Source organism: Dendropsophus ebraccatus, chromosome 10 (assembly GCF_027789765.1).
Source record: "Dendropsophus ebraccatus isolate aDenEbr1 chromosome 10, aDenEbr1.pat, whole genome shotgun sequence".
NCBI classification, from domain to species: Eukaryota; Metazoa; Chordata; class Amphibia; order Anura; family Hylidae; genus Dendropsophus; species Dendropsophus ebraccatus.
In genome coordinates, this window is record NC_091463.1 from 75,241,762 (window position 1) to 75,259,249 (window position 17,488).

Here is a 17,488-nt window from a genome sequence, read left to right on the forward strand (position 1 = left end):
GAAGAGAATCACATGACCAGTAAGCACTAGTGTTTACTTCCGTAAGCTATAAGGTATGCAAACATCGTTTGAAAGGTCAGCGCCATTCTGTAATGGCTTCACTAAATATACTAAATATGACATCCTTTAACAAGTTCTTGGCTTGTGCTCTCTCTGTGTTGCATATTGGATTTCTGAGCGTTGGCTTTGTTTCCCTGACGTCGGCTTATCTCTTGATTTGGTACTTTGTTATGGGATCTGTTTCTGACTTCGGCTTGTTCACTGTTTACCCCTTGCTTCTGATTTTGTACTGCATTGTATCCCTTGGCTTTAACCCCTGGCTAGTGTTCTGCCTTTGGCTTTGTATTCTGATTTGTGGCATATACGTACTTGTTTCTGACCTAGATAGCAGTGTAGGGACTGTTGTGTAGTTGTGGCCAAAAGTAAGATAGGCAAGCAGGCAAGGACAAAGGGTTGTGGGTGAGATCAGGGCTCACGCTTCCCCTGACGTGACAATGGAGGCCTTGGGGTGAATTATTCAATCTGTCCCAACTGCATGTGATAATCTTGGCGCATGGCATATGACACTCAGTCACCCATAGTAGGGGTATAGAAATACTGCAGAACACCTGCCTTTTCACATTCAGCGAATCAGCAGAATGTGTCCGGCTGTCCGCCCACTAAATGAGCAAATTGGAGGCTGCAAACACAAGACGGGAATACTCCTTTAAGTGTGATTTTATTTAATGTGATATATAACAATTAAACAATTCTATAAAAGAAAACTGGCATACAAAGCTCTTCACATTAGTTCACATTTTCTAACAATTTAATAGACACTCATGCTCCTATAAATCTGAACTTTATTTAACCCCTTCACGACCAATGGGCTTTCATGCCTCAATGCCCTGGCCGTTTTAGGACTTCAGCTTATGAAATCATGATTCCATAAGCTGAAGTTTCTTGTTCTCCCCCATATCATCTGTCCCCTGCCACTGTTAGAGGCCTGTAACAGTGGCAGGGGAGAGAGGGAAGGGGGCAGAGCTCACAGCCGCACGCCGCAAAGAGGCCCTGTTCCGGCCTCCCCTCCCTTTCTTCTCCGCTGTGATCCGTAGCCAGGAAACCGGATGCCTGAGGCTATTATCAGGGCTCTGCGATTACCCGATGGCTACCAGACAGAGAATTCTCCCTCTATTTAGAAGAAGAATTCTCTGTCTGTAGCCCTATAGATGCTGCGGTTGTGCCGACCGCAGTATCTATAGGGTTAACTGTCAGCACTGGAGTGCAGAGCTCCGGTGCTGACAGTTTCGACAGATCACTGACAGCCGGGACCCGCTGCGGATGACACAGGCACAGCTTCTGTGCCTGTGTTATCCTCGATCGTAAAGTAACGTCGCTGCAGCCTCAGACATAGGCTGCAGTGACGTTAATTTACTGTGCAGCGACCGGAGGGGGTTAAAAATGTGTGATGTGATGTTATGTAGAAAGTCAAAAAAGGAATTAAATAGGGAGTTTGTGTCGTTTTTGATGCGGCCTTAGAAACAACCCTTAAAAGCCTACATTTACCCTATTATTATCCTGTACTGATACTGAGTTATATATAAGAATTCTGATGGTTCACTTTAAAACAATCACCGGGCTTATTGTCAGATACATTATTGCTAGTTTAGTTAAACTGTAGTCAAATAAAAAATGTAAGATTCTGTTGGTAGTGGGTAGAACAAGCCCCCCTGCTCCATCTAATTGTTTTTCTCTTAGGCCTTATTCACACGTTCAGTAAAGTTGTCTGTAATTACGGATCCTTAATCACGGTTCCACTTGGAGCACATTTATTTATATTGGGCTATTCACACAATCCGTTTTAATTTTGATCTGCAATCCGTTCCGTGAAAAAAAGGACATGTCCTAGTGCGGATTGTGATTGCGGTATGGATAACACGCGTCTATGGGATCCGTATTTTTCACGGACATCACGGATGTCATATCCGTGACTTTTACAAAAAACGGATCAAATCTATGCAAAGAAGTACTATTCACATTTTATGGAAACGGATGCAATACGGATGCAAATACGGAGGAATTTATACGGACCAAGGAGTGAAAATAGCAGGAGGTTTTGCAGTCCAGAAAAATTACTGAACGTGTGAATGAGGCCTTGGGATAGGTATATATTTATCCAAGGAAGTCTGCTTGAAGATCATTCCAATATCTACTACTCTTTCAGTAAAATAATATTTTCTCACATTGCTGTGCAATGCCCATTGTGAAGCTGAGAATTCCATCATCAGGGGAGTGAAATCAGCAAACACGCCACTACGGTGGATACGTATGCTAATGAGTACCAATGTGGATATCAATCTCAGTACAGTACTACCCAGATCACAATTGTTCTGCACATTTATATGTGTATGTATGCTCGTTATAACCAGGTTAACTGCAATGCATGATAGGGCTAAACAGTGTGTAGTGCAGCTCTTGCCGCCACGCGGCTACTCACTAGCCCTTGTTATTGCCAAGCGTAGGAAAAATGCATAGGAGACATGTATACTCCCACGATCAGTATTCCAATTGTGCTGAATCGCTGCATTGGCAGCGCTAACAGCGTGGATTATTCCCCCCGCAAGGACTCTGGATACAAAAATCAGGTCTGCACCGTGATCTGCCACTGCAGACGCAGACCTGATTTTTGTATCCGGAGTCCTTGCGGGGGGAATAATCCACGCTGTTAGCGCTGCCAATGCAGCGATTCAGCACAATTGGAATACTGATCGTGGGAGTATACATGTCTCCTATGCTTTTCCCCTACGCTTGGCAATAACAAGGGCCAGTGAGTAGCCGCGTGGCGGCAAGAGCTGTTTTACACACTGTTTAGCCCTATCATGCATTGCAGTTAACCCGGTTATAACGAGCATACATACACATATAAATGTGCAGAACAATTGTGATTTGGGTAGTACTGTACTGAGATTGATATCCACATTGGTACTCATTAGCATACGTATCCACCGTAGTGGCGTGTTTGCTGATTTCACTCCCCTGATGACGCCACAATAACCAGTGGCAGAAACGCGTAGGGAGATCACAACGTTTTTGGATACTGACGTGGGGCTGCATTGCCTCAGTACCTATATATATTAATAATCTTCCTTGTTGGCTCTTACGCATTCCGGATGTGCGATGATCCAACATTGTTGTAAATAATAGTAGCTTTGGTGATGGGCACACTAGATATGGGTGTATCTTAACCTGACATAATAAAAGTTACGTTTTAGGCACTATTCCTTCTTTATTTTGACTTTGAAGTGCTGGGATAGACTATTATTTTGGACGTGTACCCTGACTGTACAGCCATATATTAATGTTAAAAACAGCAAACAAGAATGGGGGGCAGCTACAGATGGACCAATAGTATCACTACATATCTAAATAATACTGTCACACCATTACCACTATCACTACAGCCCCTTAAAGAGAGTGCAGTTACGTCCAGTGACTCATAGGGGGCATTTTCTCTGATCAGAGTTGTTCACTTTTCCTTTTTCTCTCCATCCAGCTTAGGCAATCTTAAAGTCTTCTCCTGGTCATGAATCTTCTTACCAGAATCTGCCAGAGTGCTCCAGCACATATAGTAGTTAGGTCCACTGTGCTCTCATACTGTGCTGCCCTTCTACCCTGTGCAGCTCCCACATATGGTTTTAACTCTCCCCATGCATATAGCATCCCCCCATTGCCGCTCCACACAACATATAGTATCAGTCCCCTATTCCCCCTGCAGCCCCCATATAGTAGTATCAATGCCCTTTTTTAAATATCAATCCCCTCTCTGCAGCATCAGCCCCCCGTCCCCTGCAGTCACCATATAGTATCAGGTATCAGCCCCACATATAGTAGTATCAGCCCCCCCCCCCCCTTTTTTTTTTTTAATATAAATCACCTTTCTGCGGCAGAGAGAGAGAGGCTTACTACCTGGAGACAATCAATATTTGTGAGGGGAGAGAGGGGCTTACTACCATGAGAAAATGGGGTAGATGTATCAAACTTGGTGTAAAGTGAAACTGGTTCAGATTCCAATTTTCATTCCTCACAGACTCTTAGGAAAATGAAAGGTGGAATCTGATTGGTTGCTAGGGGCAACTGAGCCACTTTTACTTTACACCATGTTGATAAATCTCCCCAATGTCTATATGCGAAGGGATAGCAGGGTTACTACCAGGAGACAGTGCCTATATGTGAGGGGAGGGGGGGGGGGGGAGTTACTACCAGGAGACAATGGCTATATGTGAGGGGAGGGGGGGGGGAGTTACTACCAGGAGACAATGGCTATATGTGAGGGGAGGGGGGGGGGGAGTTACTACCAGGAGACAATGGCTATATGTGAGGGGAGAGAGAGGGTTACTACCAGGAGACAATGGCTATATGTGAGGGGAGGGGGGGGGAGTTACTACCAGGAGACAATGGCTATATGTGAGGGGAGAGAGGGGCTTACTACCAGGAGACCATGGCTATATGTGAAGGGAGAGAGGGTTACTATCAGGAGACAATAGCTATGAGGGGGGAGAGGGGATTACTACCAGGAGACAATGGCTATATGTGGGGATTACAGAGCTACCCCCAGCCATATTTATAGGCACTGCCAGGCTATTACTTACCCTATATATGTCTTGGGGTGAATATTACAGACCTGCAGCAATGCTGACCCACAGAGGTGACAATCAGTCTGCAGTTATATTGCTCAGCTCTGGGGGTCAGCATTATATACTGTACGTATGAAAACGGTATAGCAGTAGGACTGTCTTTGTTGACAAAAGCAACCAATCAGACCTCAGCTTTCATTTCATATAGGACTCTAAAAAAAAACTGAACTCTTACGGCTAGTCCGTTTTCATACTTAAAAATTAGAATGAAAAGTGCTGAAAAAGACACAGGTATAACAATATGGTACCAATAAAAAGAACTTGTTTAACTTTTTATTGAGTAAAAGTAAGGGCCCAGGCTCTGAATGTTTTAGGACCCTAGCTACCCTGTAGCAGTCAGAATATGCTGATGCAAAAACAGAATTTATTTATTTATTTTTTTTGCACAATATTCCATGACAACAATTTTCATAGGATAAATAAATTATTATTAGGTTTTGGTTTTGGCCACTGTGACCCCAACTGATCATGAAAATAGGGGTCTTGAGTGCCCCTTTGTATATGGCACAGTAGTATACTGGATTGTGGCTAATTTACACACTATTTTAGGATAGATGGGGTCTGTACTCTGCTATCTTATCTGCCATCCTTGTCACACCCCTAGCTTGAATGTAGTGGTAGTGAGAATATACGACCATCACTTCACTCATACCATGTCACTCAGGACCCCCGGTTATCGTTATCGGTGGGGTCCTGCAGATGAGTTGTAAGTTGCAGCCTTGAGAAGATCCGTTCATAGTTTGTTTGTTTTTGCTAAAAGTACCAAAACCAACAGCGTTATAGGGAAAAATACAAACCATCTTCAAACCATCTACTGGGTCAGTATAACACAATAAAAAAGTTTCAGACAGGACATAAAAGAGCCAGGTCTGTTGGCAGGCTGGGTGTGGTAGGATTTTCATGATGTTGTAGCTGGCTCTCATGCATTGTCTGTGCTCCTTGCTATTTCCCTCTAATTTATATCCTTATTGCATTTGCTGGACTGTTACCATTTTTGCACTTTATTTCTGTTTGCAGGTCCTGCTTGTCTGGCTATTCGGGGGAATACTGCATAGTGATTGTATATGGTATATAGGTTATTTAGTTACATGTGGAGTCTTTTATGTCCTGTCTGAAACTTTTTTATGGTTCAAAATATTTTTATGGAAGATTTTTCCATATGAAACAGAAAATACAAAAAGGAAACACATATAAACCAACCAATAGTGTGTCTTCACACATAAGGAACTGTAAAAGGCAAAGTCCAGGAATAACAAGAAGAATATTGCTTATACAAAACTAAGGTAACAAGTCTTAGGGCCCTATTCCACCGGATGATTAACGTTTGCATAATCGTTAACGATTAACGATCTCAAACGACCGCTATTGCAAAAGACCTGAAAACGTTCACTCATTTCCATGGAACAATAATCGTTACTTATGATCGTAATTGCGATAGTTTTTTTCTTTGCTATTTAATCGCTATTGCGTTCGTATCTATTGTAAACGACCGAACAATGTCTTATTCAATGCGAACGATTTGCGAACGTTTGGCGAACGAGCAACGATAAAAATAGGTCCAGGTCTTATAAAGCGATCAACAATTTCTCGTTCGGTCGTTAATCGTTGACTGCATTTCAACCGAACGATTATCGTTTAGATTCCAACAATTTAACGATAATCTGAACGATAATTGCCCGGTAGAATAGGGCCCTTAGGGTACTATTACACCAAGCGATTTTTTGATAACTAACGATAAACGATCTTAAACGACCACTACAGCAAACAACCTGAAACCGTTCACCCAATTACACCAAACGATGATCGTTATTTATGATCGTTCTTGTAGTCACTTAGTCGTCGCTATTGCGTACGTTTAAGCTATGACTTCTTATTCCACCAAACAATGTGCAAACGATTCGCGGACAATCAAACAATAAAAATAGGTCCAGATCCTATTAAACGATCAACAATTTCTCGTTGGTCATTTAATCGTTGCCTGCTATTACACGTAACAATTATCGTTCAAATCTGAACGTTCTAACATTTTTTTGAATGATAATTACCCCCGTACAATAGGGCCCTTAGACCCGCTCCATTACAAGTGATTATCCCTTTACATTAAAGTGACCGAAATCACATAGAGCAATGCAGGGAAAGATATAAGGTGTTCAGGTCTATTTATCCCACATCGCCTGGTCTATCTAATTAATAAATCTCATAAAGAGAGGAAGGAATATACACATAACAAAAATACACACCCAGACAAAAACAGACAAAGAAGGAAAGGCACAGAAAGGAGGGGGGGGGGGGGGGGGTTAGGGGATGAATAAGGAATGCCTACTCTCAGAAAGTTGCTACAGCGACTCTCCCTCTATTTGGAAATTGCAGATTACCCAGTCAAGGCAGCCGATCCCGCCACCCGTTCGGCTAGTCCAGGTGAGGACTGGAAGTCTAGCCATGACCTTCATTTACTATTAAATTTATCTCCAGTATTGTGTTCGTCAGCTCTTAACTCTTCCATCCGCATGATCAAGTTCTGTCTAAAACTTTTTCATTGTGTTTTACAGACCCAGGTTTTTGGGATATGTAGCCATGTATGTATTTGAACTAATTCTTATTCTATGCAATAATAAAGATTGTATATTTCCCTATAACGCTGTTGGTTGTTGGTGTTTTATGTCATATTGTGCGTTGGTATACTTTATGTCTGTGGCTTTTTTTTTTTATTAATCAGTTTTGTAAAAAGTAGTAAAATAATAAGAAAGTTGTAGAATGATAGAAAACAGTAAAAATTTTGTATCTCAAGAAAAGCGCCTCTCAGGTGGTACCAGCGGGGCACAACACCGATGGCACTAAAATGGCGGATGTGGAAAAATTGCAGTTTCTATTTTGCACCATCAGATGCGCACTCACTTTGGGAAAACCCCTGTCAGTTTCAAACTGACCAAACTGACCAAAAAAACTAAACAAAAAAAAAACAATAATATTTTTTGTGGAAATGACTAATTGTTATTGTCCGCACATATCTCTGCCTGAACAAGTAATGGGCGGCCAACAACAATGCATTGAAATAGCTGCACGAACAACTGCCAAATTAATCGTGTAGTATAGAGGCAATGCAAGAGAACATCGATCTCTTTCCGATCTCTATATCGAGACGTGTGAAAGGCCTTACTTACTACTTTTATCTATAAGGCCTTGTTCCAACTCAGTTGTAATTATGACCACCCTAACTATCCCCAGCCCGCAAAAATGGTTAGACTCTGAATTGTTTGTCCAATAGTCTCTTGATTTCTTGAAGTCAAACTTGTCTCGTCTCTAAAATTGTAAGATGTAAAGATGTAAGATATTTAATAAATGCTCCATATTTTCTTTCCACTTTCCCTAATGGGAATTATTAGACATCACTGTAACATTTTAATCTTCATGGAACTTGATTGCTGGCTTTATAAGGTTTTAATACAAGTTGACCTGTTTTCAACCAGGTGAGTGATCTTTTGTTCTTGGCTTTTTAAACTCATAACCTGCAAGATTTTCCGATTGCATTGTGTAAAGTCTCCCCTGGCGCCTTCTTTGCCCTCATTCGATGCTTAGTTCATTGTCTTTTTTGTAACTTCTATTGTTAAGTCTGATTATTTAAGTTATGTCTTTGTACTGTAATGTCTCTCAGCAATGACAGGTATAACATACTGTGACTAATTTCAGAAATTCTAATTTACAGTATATTTAAGTCAACACACTCAGAACTAATATTCGAAGGTGCTCTGCACACAGATAAACGGAAAATATGCACCGTCTTTGTAATAGAAAATGTGCAAAACTCACCATACTTTAAAAAAAAAATGTCTTTATTTCATTTTTAGATGTAGTAATCAGCAGGTTACATCTATTTGTATTGTTTAAATCAATTCTTTACGCAAAACATACATACATATAAATACTGTATTTTCCGGAGTATAAGACGACTTTGTAACCCCCGAAAAATCTATAAGTCAGGGGTCATCTTATACGCCGGGTATTGTCGCCGCATACCGCAGGGGAGCTAAAAACGGCCGCATCCCCACCGTATGTGGCGACCACTGTATAAAAACTAAAAAATTAAACTCACCTGTGACCCAATCCTGGCAGCCACGCATCTCCCGTCATGATTCTGGTGCAGGCAGTGCCATTCTTACCTTATAGTGGTCATTTAAGGGGTTGTATTGTGAACATAGAAAGGTCTAAATTGATGCTTTATGTAAACTGGGAAATATTTCAAATGTATAAGCCTTCTATTACACGGGACGATTATCGGCCATAATGGATAGAGAAATTGTATTAGGAACAGTGCGTGTTTATCAGATTGTAGGTGGGAAAGACCCCAAAGGCCCTTGTTAGGGCTACTACACAGCACATCATAGCATTTACCTCTGCATATACAGTGCATAGACTAGAAGCATTTCAGCTAGTTAGACAGACTAGCAGGTCAAACAGGTGAATTGTCACAGAAAAGTTTATTGCGCAATGCATCTGTAAAAAAAAAAAAAAAAACTCACGTATTGCAGGCTGGCATATAGAAAACTTAAGATATATCTAGTGTGCGCCAGGTTTGGCCTAGTACCGGTGTGATAGAAACTGTTGCAGTGTTTAATTTACCTCTGCACCAGGTTTTATAAAATAAAAAAACACCTCTCACGTATCGCCGGCAGGCATACATAAAACTTCAGATGTATCTAGTGTTCTCCAGGCTTGGCCTAGTTCTGGTGTTATAGCAATGGTCGCAGTGTTAAACCTGGCGTAGAGCCAAATTATACAAAAATAAAAAAAACACCCTTCACGTCTCACCGGCAGGCATATGTAAAACTTTAGATATATCCAGTGTGCGCCAGGCTTTGGCCTAGTTATGGTGTGATAGCAACGGTCACAGTGTTTTAATTGTCTCTGTGCCAGGTTTCTCATGTATCGCTGGCAGGCATATGTAAAACTGCAAATATGTACAATGTGCACTAGGCTTAGCCTAGTTCCGTTGTGGTAGTAACGGTCACAGTATTTTATTGGTCTCTACGCCAGGTTTAAAAAAAAAAAAATTTGCAATGCGGAAGGCTGGCGCAAAGGAACAGGGACGGGGGCTCAGAATTGTTTGTACTGGTCTCAACTCCATTTTCATGGTCAAACTCAATTTTTTGCTGGTCTCAACTCCAAGGGTATATGTACACAGAATAATTATGTCGAAAAACTCTGTGCGGAATCCGCCATTCGCCCCGCGCGCTCCCGCTTCCCTCTCCGACGGCTCCATAGTCTCCATTATATGCTACGGCAAATTGCGCTGTCTGTCTATGGAGCCAACAGAGAGAGATGCCTGAGCACGAGGGGACGAGCTGTGGGTTCTGCAAAAAGAAAAAACACTCAGTGAGCAAATACCATTACTTGTCAGATTAAATTTTTTGCTGGTCTTAACTAGAGATGAACGAACATTGAAAAATCTTAGGTTCTATAGAACTCGAACCTTGTCGAACCTTCCGCATTCAGCCTAGGTAATAAGCTGAATCCCGGAATTCCAGGCGGTACCCGGGCTGTCTCCTCCTTTCCCACGGACCGGGAAGCCATCGGGAATCAAATGTTCGACAAGGTTTGAGTTCTATAGAACCTAAGATTTTCCGATGTTCGATCATCTCTAGTCTAAACTCTAACTTGTCAAAATCAATTTTTGAAGGGGTCACCTCAATGGTCTCAGACTTAATTTTTGGAGGGCTCACATCAACTGCCTCTAAATCAATTTTTAGAGGGCTCCCCTTGTTTATTATCACTGCTCCTTTGAGTTGATATAGATAATTTTAGTGCCTTTTGACCTTCCTTGTATTTAGTAGCTGTTTCAAAAGCTGTCCGGTCAACTTTAGGCCACTGTGTTGGGTGTTTTTTTAATCTTCAATTTTAAATTAAATGTAATTCGATTAGAATTTTAATTGATTTTTTTTATTTTTTTCGTAAAAAAATGTCTCAAAAATTGGTATATGGCTCAATATCTCAACATGGTGAAGTTTTAATAAGGAAAATCCAATGCTGGAGCTGAGCCACAATATCTGTATTAGTAAGAGTGGGAACAAGCTGACCCGAGCCGATAAAGTGCTGGAACGGTTCAATGGGAAGAACTCTGTATTTTCAACAGCTCTCTAAACCGTCAAGTCTTTTGGCATCAGGAGAAGAGAAAGATGGCCCCTGACTGTACAATTCGGAAAGTTAATGTAAAAGAAATTTTTGAGAAAGGCTTTAAGCTCAGAGAATAGGAACTGATGATTATCCAGAGACACATCAATCTGGGATTTTAATCTGACCCAGGAATTCATGGGCTGTATTTTGATGTGGTTCTTGGGTGACCTTAATTCAATATTGCTCATAAAAAGGGCAAAGCTTGCACTACTGCTGCAAAGCAAAACATTTTGAGAAAAAAAAAACACAGGTGCTGGTTCCAACAAGAGTAGAATAGAATCATCCTCTGTTGAAAATTAGCTTTTGAAATTATTAAAAATACTCGATTCAAAATTCAGAGTCATCAAAATCAAATTTTGGAGGGCTCATTTCAAGGGCCTTAAATTCCATTTTTGTCATGAGTGCTAAATTTCTATCCTAATGGCTTTAGGTGGAAGAACACACTGTTTAGCAAGCAGAATCAATCAGGTCGGTAGAGGTGGTAGTTGTGGGAAGTTTTTTTTTATTTTCGATTTTAAATACCTTCACATTCAATTAAAATTTTGATGTCATCTTTTAAAAATTAAAAGCTCTTAAAAATAAAACATATCCTGGTTTTCTGTTCCCCTGTAACTCCAAGGATCTTTAGAGGGCTGACCTCACTCAAGGGCCTTAATTTCAATTTTTCCATGAAAACCATGTGTAGAACGTGTCTGACCACACACATACACAATCACACAATGACAGTTAGCGGTGGGTACTGTTTGATTTCCTCCTTGCCTATGCCATCTGTAGTTTTCATAGGCAACATGATTTAAAGGGGTGCATGAAAATATTTCTTTTTCTTAAAATTTGGCTTTCTGTCCATGTCAGTGTAGAGCAGGGGTACTCTCAACAACTTTTAGTGAAGGTCCATTTACCAGGGTCTATTGTCAGGTGAAGGTCCGAGCTGAACATCAAAAGTAAACGTGTTTTATTAACCTTTTATAAACGTTGTTGAACTAATTACATACAGAATTGATGTTTATTAGTGAAAAAACTGGCATTTCTTCTCTCTCACCAGCCCTTTGAAATTAGGTACAAAGTGGGTGACTGCCCCAGTAGTATTAAGCCCCCCTGTGCACTCCCCCAGTAGTATATAGCCCCCCTGTGCACTCTCTCCCAGTAGTATATAGCCCCCCTGTGCGCTCTCCCCAGTAGTATATAGCCCCCCTGTGCGCTCTCCCCCAGTAGTATATAGCCACCCTGTGCGCTCTCCCCCAGTAGTACATAGCCCCTGTGTGCTCTCCCCCAGTAGTATATAGCCCCTCTGTGCGCTCTCCCCCAGTAGTATATAGCCCCCTGTGCACTCTCCCCCAGTAGCATATAGCCCCCCTGTGCGTTCTCCCCCAGTAGTATATAGCCCCCTGTGAGCTCTTCCCCAGTTGTATATAGCCCCCATGTGCGCTCTCCCCCAGTAGTATATAGCCCCCTGTGCGCTCTCCCCCTCCCATATAGCCCCCCTGTGTGCTCCCCCAGTATTATATAGGCCCACTGTGCGCTCTCCCTCTGTAGTATATAGGCCCCCTGTGTGCTCCCCCCTCCCATAAAGCCCCCCTGGGTGCTCCCCCAGTAGTATATAGGCCCCCTGTGCTCTCTCCCCCTTTAGTATATAGGCCCCCTGTGTGCTCTCCCCCTCCCAAATAACTTGAAAAAACAAACACTTATACTCACCTGGGTCCGGCATTTCCTCTTCTCTTTCCCTCTTGTGGCCGCACTGTAGCTGTCACAAGAGGCTGCTCTCCCCTTGTCCTGGTGCCGCCACAGTGACGTCACTCGAGCGCCGGCACCAGAAGAGGACTGCGGCCTCTTGTGACTGCTGCGGACACAAGAGTGACTGACAGGGAGGGAGCCAATGGCTCCGTCGCTGTCAGTGCTGCTGCACGGTAACTATCTGCGCTCGTTACGAGCGCTCATAGTTACTGTTCAGGGAGCAGCGCTGCAGCCGGGGTCTGGACAGCTAGCCTCCGCGGTCCAGGTTTGGACCCCTGGTGTAGAGGAAAGAAGCTTCCCTGGTGTACTGCGACTTTGGTATGCTTCCCCTGTTGTCCAAGTTGCATTACAGAGGTGTTGGCATCATTTTCTGGTGTGTCATTGTGGACTTGGGGGCCTCCGAATGGTCGAATTTAGGTTTCCAAGAAACAAGCATTTTTATTCCGTAGACTTTAATGGGGTTCAATATTTGATCGAATAGTCGAGCATCGCTTTCTGTTCAAATCGAATTTCAAGCTTTTGAATATTTTACTACTTCTTCCTCTCTAGTTTTAATTTCACAATGGTCATCATAGAGCATGGTATACAATATACAGTATATAGAAGCTAAATGAATGGGAAACAGCACATTTAATTGTTAATTTGAGAGTTTCATTTATTTTGATAGTTTAAACAATTCCATAGTAGAAAGGTAAAAAAAAATTGATGTAGAAAGGCTTTAAATTAGTTTGTACAGTATGTTGCAAAACATGTACCAGACACATATGATCGATCTTATAGGCCCTAACCCATACAACACCCTATTTAAAATGTGTGATGTAAGTAAGTGTGAATGCAGAATTAGATTCATTCAGTGGAAAACAGGATCCCAATTAGTTTTTTAGAAACTAAGCTACAAGAATACATGTGTGATTATTTATCATCGCTGTCCTAGTGGAAATATAATAGACCTACACTGTTACGAACACTCTTTGGAGGTGTAGACCTATATGGCTCTACCTAAGATTTATCTTACTGAGGAGGTGTAAAAAAAGGTCATAGCTGACTTGGAAGCCATCATTGTACATGTAGAGTTTATGATCATTAGGATTATAAAATAGACTCCTCACATTCCCCATTGGTTTTTCCAGAGGAATTCTTAGTGACTCTTCTTTCTTAGTTTTTGTATCATACATGTAGAATATCTCTTCTCTTTGAGTACTAAGGGCTCTAGTAACATACAAGACACCACACGCCATGAATGCATTGGTGGCTGATGGCTTATACTGGCCTGTGACTCAGGTGTGTTTTACTGCAAGAGACATGGGATCTAGTTTACTGATGACAATGTTTCCAGCATGTCCTTCAGTGGAATAAATTACCCAAAGCCCTTCTTCATCACTGGCCATGTCAATGTCTTGGTAAATTGAGGATGAATAGGGGAACCGGTTGTTAAAAGCAGCGTTAGGGAGAGTAACAATGAGTTCCATTACATTTGTCTGTGGATTATATTTGCATATGTTCCTAGTATTGTAGCAATTATAGTACATTGTCTTATTAAAAATAATGAATCCACCCCCTTGTCCATAATGTGCTCTACTCATGTCTCTATTCAAGGCATGGTTATAAATCAGGAGATCATTGTACATATTGTAGATACGGTAAATGCTCATGATCCTTCCATCTACAGTGTGAGGAGACACATAAAGAACATTGTGATCAGCTCCAGCCATTGTATCTCTTCCTCATCCTCCATATTTGTAGTTGGTTCCCCCGTAGTTCAGTTGCACTAAAAATGGTTTACTGATGTTTACAATGTGTCCATGTAGACAGGTCCCTACAGAATAAAACAATCAATTATAATTATATTCTATGCACAGGCATGTTTTCATGTAACTTCAAATAAACTTACAAGTGTCTTTGGAAATGCCTTTGGTCTAGAAAACGTTTTAGTGCTAGAATCCCCACTTAACTAACATGTAATTCTTAAATGCTACCCCCCCCCCAAGCCCCCAAGCTCCATCAAGCAAAATAAAATCTGTTGTAGTGATTCCATTTTTTCTTTTTTTAATTAAAAAGTGTTTCTATTGTGTCATACTAGTAAAAGTTAAAGAAGACTATATACACTTGGAATTTCTGTATACGTACTGACCCAAAGGATAAAAGTATAATGTTATTAACACCACATGGTAAATAGCATTTATCGTACTTTCTGACGTATAAGACGATAGGGCGTATAAGACGACCCCCGACTTTCCAGTTAAACTATAGAGTTTAGTATGTAATCGCCGTATAAGACTACCCCTCTTCCAATGCACTCGTAATAAAAAACATCAGACAGCAACAAGATCTGAGAGGCAGAGAAGGAGGTACGGTAATAGGATACAAGGGGTCTCAAAAGCAGCTGCATCCCCTCTGCATGTGGTTACTGTATGCAGGGCAGAGCAAGATGCAGGGATCCAGGGTATGGGAAAAAAAGGTGTTACAGTAGAGCAGCGCTGTGCCCGGAAAAAGACACCTTTTTCACCCGTTTGTCCCGCTTTTGTATCTTACTGGTATTACTTTACCTCCTTCTCTACCTCTTTTTTTTATTATACCTTCCAAAAAGGAATAATATTTCATTAGTAAGTTATATAAACCCTAAAATGATGCCATTATAAAGTTAATCTTGTATCACAAAACAAACAAGCCCTTTTATGGCTATGTTGATGAGGGTCACTAAAGGCCCCCATATACTGTATACTTATACCCCTGGCCGTTAGTATTAACTGTATGGGGGTCTCCCAAGGCTCTACTAACAGATGATGTTGGTGGAGAAAGGGATTGAGCGTAATGAAAAACCACTACCCAATCCCTTGGATCTCCCTTGGAGATAAGCCACCAAAAGAGCTGTCTGGCTGTAGATTACCCCTCTTTATAGTGAACAGAGAAACATTCAGCCGTGTCAAATGTTTATGGGGAGGAAGGGAAAGATAAATGTTTGCTATTATTGAATGTGTATAGCCACCTTAAGCAGTTTAAACATTTGAAGAGGATTAGGTAAATGATTCTTTATTAGAATGGAGGTGAACTGAAATTATAGGAGCATCCCATGAATAATGCTGATTCTAGAAGACCTTGTTTTTCCTAATCCTGTACAACCACACCTTTATTAGGACCGTTGTGTAAAAACCATATCAACAGGTAAAAAACAGCCTGCACGCTCGGCCTGTGCCACTGCTGGAGCGTACGATTGGCGCCTAGCGGTGTGCCTGACAATCGGCCTTGCCGGGTGCAGGGAGCACGCCGATGGCGTCCCTGGCGACCGACTAGGGACACGGTGGTGCTTCTTTTTCATGTAGCCAGGGCCGGGGCCTGGGCCTCACTAACTCCGGCTGATCGGCATTAGGTGTTAGCTATTTGTAATCAGCTGACTGACGGCTGGTACCACCAGTCAGCTGTCTGATATGGTCTGGACTAGGACTACTGGTCCCATAAGTATCCTCCACTTGTCTCCATTCCTTGCCTCCGATAGAGCCTCAGACCCGGAGTTCCTTCTTGACCTAGCATTTATTCCTGAATTCATTTCCTGGCATTTTGACTTTCTGGCTCTGACTTCTGACTTTGTTTTTGGACATGTTTTTGTACTGCTTTGTTAGTGTGTCTTTCCCCTGGACCTTTTGACCCTGATCTGTTGTGTTATTTGTCAGTTTTGTCTTGTTCTGCGTTCACTTATTTAAGTTAGGGACTGTCGTCCAGTTGTCCGCTGCTGCCTAGGGCAGATTGAGGCAAATAGGCAGGGACAGCGCGGTGGATGCCAGCGTCAGGGATGCACTAGTCTTGTGTCATCCAGTCCCCTACACTAACATCACCGCTAACATTCTCCATACCATTGCTACTTCTCTCTGCTGCACAGAATAATAATTGGTGACTATAGTTATAGTGGTTTATTACATGTATATAATATACAGAAAGTCATTGCAGGGGCTGAGAAAGAGGCATTGGAATAAGCATTGAGTTCAAGTGACCAGAAATCCCTACAGTTATAATATTAGAGAATTGCACCTATTACTGTGCTATAATCATGCTGGCCCTACAGGGCACAACATCATCACTACTGAAATAGGCACCACTGGACTTAAAGGGGTTATCCAGGATTAGAAAAATATGCCTGCTTTCTTGCATTCTTCTTGCTTTTTTGACTCTCCTGTCAATGGCATATGGTTGATATTATAGCTCAGCTCCATTGATGTGAATAAGACTGAGTTGCAATACTGCTCATAAGATGTGGGTAGGTGTAATCTTGTTTTTAGAAGAAAGCAGCTATGATGTCCATTACACTCTATTTAGAGAAGAAACACCAACAATACTGTATCAACTTACCATTGTACATAGGAGGAGCTGGAGGGTAAGGAGCTGGTTTCGTTTGGTTCTTTTCACAATCGTCAAGTTGTTTCTTCAGTGCTGCAATTTCTCTTTTGATAACCATAACATTGTTCTTAGACCTCCAGCTGGTTCACCATGATGGAAATATTGCGGATCTATAGCAGAAGAAAAAAAAATAGTGGTATGATCAACGATAATAGCTGGTTGCAGTTACATCCATCTACCTCTCTATCTGTCTATCTATATTTCTACATATATAAAAATGTTGACATGGGCGAACTGAAATTTATGTTCTAGTCTAGTGCCTTCATAAATACATACATACATGTCAAAGAAAAGAATTGTTTCTTAGCAATGCATGTTTCTATCATTTTCATAATTGAGGTAGAGATTGGGCAGAGCTGTGAACTGGGCCCCACCAACCAGGAGGTTGGGACAGAAAAGCTGGAAGAAAGGGGCAATAAGCCAAGTGCTGTGGTCGCAGTTTAGGTCTATGTATGACTGCTGACACCGGTGGATCATGGCAATCCTGAGGCTTGTGTTTCTGCTCTCCTGACCGGCCAGTTTGGGAG

The 17,488-nt window shown here is 41.7% G+C and overlaps 1 pseudogene; it reads right to left on the minus strand.

Annotated features, from left to right (window-relative positions):
• Window positions 1-13,307: 13,307 nt before the first annotated feature.
• LOC138766429 (olfactomedin-4-like) lies at window positions 13,308-17,438 on the minus strand (annotated as a pseudogene).
• Between the last annotated feature and the right edge of the window lie 50 nt (window positions 17,439-17,488).